The sequence below is a fragment of the Berghia stephanieae genome, chromosome 4, assembly GCF_034508935.2.
Source record: "Berghia stephanieae isolate SIO BIC M18660-M18661 chromosome 4, UCSD_Bste_1.3, whole genome shotgun sequence".
Taxonomy (NCBI): domain Eukaryota; kingdom Metazoa; phylum Mollusca; class Gastropoda; order Nudibranchia; family Aeolidiidae; genus Berghia; species Berghia stephanieae.
In genome coordinates this window covers 82,921,642-82,928,152 of record NC_088363.1, presented here as the reverse complement: position 1 = coordinate 82,928,152, position 6,511 = coordinate 82,921,642, and the positions used below count along the sequence as shown (strand labels likewise).

General features: G+C 35.6%; 1 protein-coding gene and 1 long non-coding RNA gene across 6 annotated transcripts in view; both read left to right on the top strand.

Moving 5' to 3' along the window:
• Positions 1 to 5,365, top strand: part of LOC144971397 (uncharacterized) — a 5,833-nt gene extending 468 nt beyond the window's left edge. The window contains exons 2-5 of the long non-coding RNA XR_013645127.1: positions 1 to 90; positions 1,783 to 1,856; positions 2,661 to 2,800; positions 5,143 to 5,365. The exon at positions 1 to 90 is cut by the window's left edge and continues 25 nt beyond it. This is a non-coding gene — a long non-coding RNA (uncharacterized LOC144971397). The remainder of the gene's footprint in view (positions 91 to 1,782; positions 1,857 to 2,660; positions 2,801 to 5,142) is intronic.
• LOC144971392 (uncharacterized) overlaps positions 1 to 6,511 on the top strand; it is a 53,864-nt gene that overhangs the window by 20,486 nt on the left and 26,867 nt on the right. The gene's annotated exons all lie outside the window — the stretch shown is intronic.

Here is a 6,511-nt window from a genome sequence, read left to right as displayed (position 1 = left end):
TCACTCTCAACTCACCGAGCCGATAGATTCAATTTGTTTTTAGTTTAGTGTGCTTTCGACGGAAGACGGCTGGACCGGACGGTATAAAAGGTAACATTTTGAAAACATGTGCCGAACAATTATGTTATATTATACTTATATTTTTAATGTCTTTTTCGTGCTCTTCCATCCCTAGTATTTGGAACACTTCATAAATTATTCATGTCCCCAAAAAAGACAAAGTAAAATCAATGAATGATCTGAGACATGTCGCTCTCACATCAATTTTCATGAAATGTTTTGAAAAGCTTATTTAATTTGTTAAGAATCAATAACCATATTAGACCTCTTTTAGACCCTTATCAATTTGCCTACCAAAGTTAGCGCTTTGTAGAAGATGCTATCCTTATTAAAAGATACTGCAGAATTCTTTTTGTTGATTCTCGTCTGCCTTTAATACGATTCAGCCCCATCGCCTTGATACTTTAAAGATAAATCCCTATATCATCTCCGGGGTGCTAGACGTCTCACACATAGAACACACTAAATACAAATAGGAGGAGATGTCTCCAATAACATAATAATAAATACTGGTGTAGGGCTGTTTAATCTACCCCATGCTTTTTATACTTTATACAAACGACTTTAAAAGCTCAGATCTAAATAAACATACCCCTTTTAAAATTGCAGACAGTATTACTCTACAAAGATTAATCACTAATAATGACGAAATGAATTATAAGGAAGAAATAAATAGATTTGTTTCCTGGTGCGACAATAACCACCTTGAACTGAATGTAAGTTAGACTAAAGAATTAATTATAGACTTAAGAAAATATAAGATTACCAAAGACCAGATCACTATTAAAAATGAAAAAGTAGAGCAAGTAGTAGAATACAAATATCTAGGAGTCACCATGGACAACCAATTACGGTGGGACATACATACCAGTTATATCAATAGGAAAATTCATCAAAGAATGTACTTTTTACGGAAATTGTCCCAACTAAATATTGACAAAACACTTTGTACGCTGTTTTATAGATCTGTAATAGAAAATGTTTTGGTTTTTTGTATTACTGCCTGGGGGGGGGGGGGGGGGGGGAATTGTCTTAGCTCAGCAAAAGCTAGCTTTGACAAGACTATTAAAAGAGCTAACAAACTTACCACAGGATCCATGTCTTTTAATGATTTATATACAGAAAGTTGCCTAAGAAAAATTGGAAATATTTTAGACAATCCAACTCATCATCTAAATAATCAGATCACCAAGTCGAACATAAGTGATTGATGAATTGTTGTCTATCTGAACCTCCAGTTGCAGAATTTTTAATAAGGAAAATAATTTATAAATTTTGGTCTACGTCTGTTTTAACTTTGAATCTTCTTCTTTACTATTACTCCATACCTACAATTTTTAAACATCAATTTATAAAATCGTTTACTACAACCTTACAATTACGTATTTATTCTATATGTGCCATGTAATTTATACTTTGTATTTTTTCTCAGTCAATTTACGATATTATTATACTGTATCTAATTCTTAGCTTATTACTATTTTTTTTTCTTATATGTTGACATCAATCTACTAGATATCTATTTATTTACAATTATATAATCCGTACGTCCCTTGAAATTTATACTAGTCTATGCTATTCTAACAGCTTACACTATTATTGCACTATAGACGTCTACGTATTACCAAGTTTTACTTCACCTCATTTATTTACGTATATTATATTTAGATCTATGTTTGTTTCATGGTCGGCATTTTATACGAATTTTTTTTCAATCTTTAGTCAAATCTGCCTTACGTTGAGAACGAAAACACATTTTTCTCATGAATGCTAGCCAGGAAACACTCACTCTACGGGTAATTGATTTTTTTCCCAATTTGTCAAATACTTAAATAAGTTTTAGCCTTAGACTTGTTGTCTCAAAGTTTTCTCATGTTCATGTTTTTTGCAAGTTTTGGGTCAATATAATCTATTAATATATGAAGTAATAGCTTTCTGTCCCAAATATGAAAAGGCATTTCATCAAAGTACACCAGATATGTTTTGTACATAAATCAACTGCAACAAACTTTTGAAACACTGTTTCTTATCAGCATAGACACGGCTTCATGAATTTATTAGCTGGTCCTCGAATGGATTACCCTTTCAGAGCTTAGAAAATTCTCCCGTGGTTGTTTACAATTCACGTTGGATATGGATATTTCTTTCAAGCGATAATCAATTTTACTATTATTGTGATATGCATGAACATGTCTGTCGTGATCAATGGGGATTATGGCAGTTTAAAGCAGAAAAATGAAAGTCAGATATGTCCCCACTGATTCAAAAAGCCGCCTGATGCCTCTTTCCCTCTGTTGCAGATTGGGGTAAAGATCCTGGCCTCCCGACACATCAGTAATACAGTTTTAATAGAAGATAGGTGGTAGTAGAAGTGGCGCGTTATACAGGGGAAGATCAGGTTCATACGATAGATAATGAATTCCACTGAGGCGGAAATACTTTAACATATATCAGTTTGAGTAGCCTCACTCTAATAACACGTTAACACGTAATTAAACAGATATTATAATTATTTTAATTCATTTAGAATTAGACTATGGGTTTCATCCTGTCTTTCCGTATTACTCAAGTTTATTTTTATTTTCCTATTTGTTTCGTAGCGATCGGCCATGAATAGCTGCACTGGCTAGCTAGCAAAGATTCTTCTGCGCAATTGAGGCGCCGAGGGTTGGATTGGTAGCTGAAGTCAGTGATCAGACATGTGCTTGTGAACAGGTTCTTTGGGAATTCAGGTCATTGGGTAAAGATTTTTTATTATAAATAGTCTTGCTTATATCTATATAGATAAGTTTATGAATGTACAGTGACAAACCTTTGAGCAGCGATGTTGAAAGGATTTCAAAGACCAAATCCTTTAAAACACCAATGATGTAATCCAAATAATTATACAGACGGGTTACAATAATATGAGTGGGATTGGGTAAAATAAGTAGGCAATTAAGAGACTTCTTGACTTAGATGCCTTTCGCGTCTCGACCGAAAGATCGGGTCGCCTTGGCTGTTTCCAGTATTTCCTGTGTGAGGTGTCTCCAATATTGCCGGTCCTCTGCTAGGGTTCTCAGATTTTCAAGGTCCCCTGCCGTTATGAGACTAATGCTTTGTCCAAGTGTTGTGAGGTTTTTGTTTAGGATCACGGGGAGTGTTGTGATCGGTCTTCCTCTGAAAAGGTTCCCGTGTTTTTGGAAGTATCCCGACATGGCTTGGTTTGCTGGTATGTTTTTGTCCCTGCGTAGTATGTGACCGAAAAGTTGCCATCGTTGTTGTAAAATGTCAAGGGAGATTGGTCTTTCTTTTGTGATCTTATAGAGTGATTCATTTGAGATCTTTTTGGGGTATTTGATGTCCAGTACCCTTCTTAGCTGTGTGCGATGGAAGGCATCCAGATGTTCTTCTTCGGATTTTGTCAACGCCCAAGTGCCGCAGTTATACAGAAGTACCGGTTTTACAAGAGCATGGTACAGTTTCAGTTTGGTTTTTCTCTTTATTTTGTCACCTCTAATCCATACATTGGTGAGTTTACTGAGTGCGGCGTTTGATAGCTGTTTTCTTCTTTGTACATCCTCGGTGTCTCCAATTAGTGAGCCGACTTTCTTTGTTCTTTTCCATTCCTCTTTGTTCCTCGATATTGTTGTAAATTCGGTTTTATTGGCATTGACTTGGAGGTTATATTTCATGAGGGTATTTTGTATGATGTCTATATTTGCTGGTGTTGATCCAATAAAATCGACATCATCTGCATAGGCGATTTCTCTAGGGATTGCATTCTCAATATGAGTCGTTGGTTTTGGAATGACTTTTCGAACTTCTAACAATTAAGAGAGTGTAAGAAAATAATACGTTTTATAAATACATAATACATTGCAACCCCTGGATAACGACATAGCTCGGGGCCGGGAAAATGTCGTTATCCAGGGGTGTCGTTATTCCGGGGTTTTCAAGATGGCTGAAAAAGGGAGCTTGGTGAGACCTGTGAATACATACACTGCAATGCGCTGACCAGTGCCTGAGAGAAGACACGTCCTATCGACGTTAGAATGTGTATTTCTCCTGCTTCCGAAGGGCATACCTGTTAGCTTTCACTCTCCAATGTGTATTGTCATTGTTTTGATCGTAAACAGTGCTTCAACACTATTTAATAAAACTAGGAATACATCAAGAAAATTGAATGGCAAAATGATAATATCACACAAGAACACAGATGCTCCCATCTACTTTTAATACGTATTAATTAAAGTCCATGCGATGCTGATGATGAGTTTTGATTTAAGTGCTCCACAATTTACCAGCGCTTCAAATTGTTAGATTTACATCTTACGGCATTAAAAAAAACATGCCACAATATTTCAAACAGAATAAATCTGAATTATTTTTATTGTCAATTTTCAGTGGGACTGGAATTTGTTTATTTGTTACGAATTGTTTTGTGAAGGTTATATCCTTAGACAGGTATACGAGCCAATACTCATTGCTGTTAAATAATTCCATGTAATATTTAACGGGGAAATCATAGGATTTGCAGACCTCTATAATTTAATTCTCATTAATAGGGCGATTCTGTGAGTGTAGGAGCTGACAACCTATGTGAAACACTCGATTATTAAAAAAAATTTCAAATTTAATCTCCACCTTAAATACCACATTACACTGCTCTACCACTTTATATCAAAACCACCTTCTGCTTCTTACTTTTCCTATACCTTATGATTATATCATGATATTGATATGCATTTTATCATTATGACTTGGATATGTGATTTGATCATACATTACATTATCGTTGTTTTATCTAGACCAGTGAAGTCTTGTAAAGTTCATGAGGCCGTTGTAATTATCATTTACCTCTATTTAAGATCTTCCTATATGAGCGCTAGCATTATTTATTTCACTTTGAATATTTATGAGTCAATTTTTATAATGCTCATGCAGTAGATTATTTATATTATAGTGTCAGTAGGCTTGTTTAGCCGTATGCCTGTGTATTAGGTCTGACTTTATTCTAAGCCTTGAAGCAAACATTAGACAGGCCAAAGAAGTTAAACACGAATTCATCTGAATCCATGCATATCTATCATACCACACCAGATTTCAATCCTTTCCTAGGCTGGAATATGAAGAGGAATTCCAGCCTGATACTGATATCCTTACATCAGCGTAACAAAGCGTTACCAGAGAGACGGCCAGAAACCGGCTAAGAACCTCGGAGTCCACAAGATAAGCCTTTCGCAAATATACAAATCAAGTGGCTATGTTTTAGTGCTCTTTGATGTCATAAAACAAAAATCTGTAAATACGTACATTTATACGTATAAATCAAAATAAATCAGACTAACCTTTTATGTCAAATATAAGTGGCACTGCCACTTGTTTTCTTATTCTTTATTGATTTTATTGTGAAAAATATCCTCTTAGACGAGCCATTATTTATCGCTGTTTATTATTAACATTTATTATGTAACGGGGAAATCATTGGCCTGTACCTATTAATTAATAGGCGATACTACGGGTGTAGAAGCTGACTGTCTATGTAAAACGCATGATTGGTCGGAGCATTATCACTATCTTTTTTATTAAGTAAAATTTAGTCTCCACCATAAACAACACATTACATTGGTTTGGGGCAGGAACCAATCAGATCCACACTTTAGAGATTCGGGTTTGTTTTTTTTTAACTGACCATTCGGGTTCAATTGCTAGATGTGCAACTAGCGGAGTCATATATGTGGTAATTATATTGGGTGGATAAGTATTAGGTAGCTCGTTAATAGTAGAGGCATCATAAACGTGGTTTTGTTACCTAGTTGGTAGTGGGCGTCATGGAGCTGGTCAGTGACGTCGCTTTGATCGCAGTAATAGAGTAGGATTCAATTGTCTCATGTCAGGTCCGCCCAGCAACGAGCAGCTTGGTTCTAAACAAAGAAAATCGGTACTCTTTATTCTTCATGCTGGCTAGAACTTTTTCACATGTCATGTGATCAGATTGTACAAAAGTCAAAACATGATCAGATTTATAATGTTTACTTCCTCTGGATACAATTTTATGCTCGTCGGAGAAGTATTTCATGAGGGCGTCCGCCATTGTTCCGATAGTTAAGAACCAGACTAAGTTACTATGCGTCATTACGCGAGGGAAGTGACGCCACTACTGTTGAAGCCTATTGTCGACCGCTGGCTACTGAAGATGTGGTAATTTCGAGTGCGTCTGGAAAAGTTTCCTTGCTTTGTTCTCAGAAATGCTGTTGGGACCGTGAGAAAAAGTCTTTAATGTGGTATAACCCACTACAATGTCGATGTATTATTTGGAATGTGATTTGTGAATTAATTAAGGTACTTTTTTTAAATGTTCGAAATTTTTACTTTGTGACCATTTGCCTCAAAATAGTATTATGTCGGGGTAGACGGGATGCTTAAAATAGAATCTAAAGCTCAAAATTTTAGTTAAGATAAAAAGCCT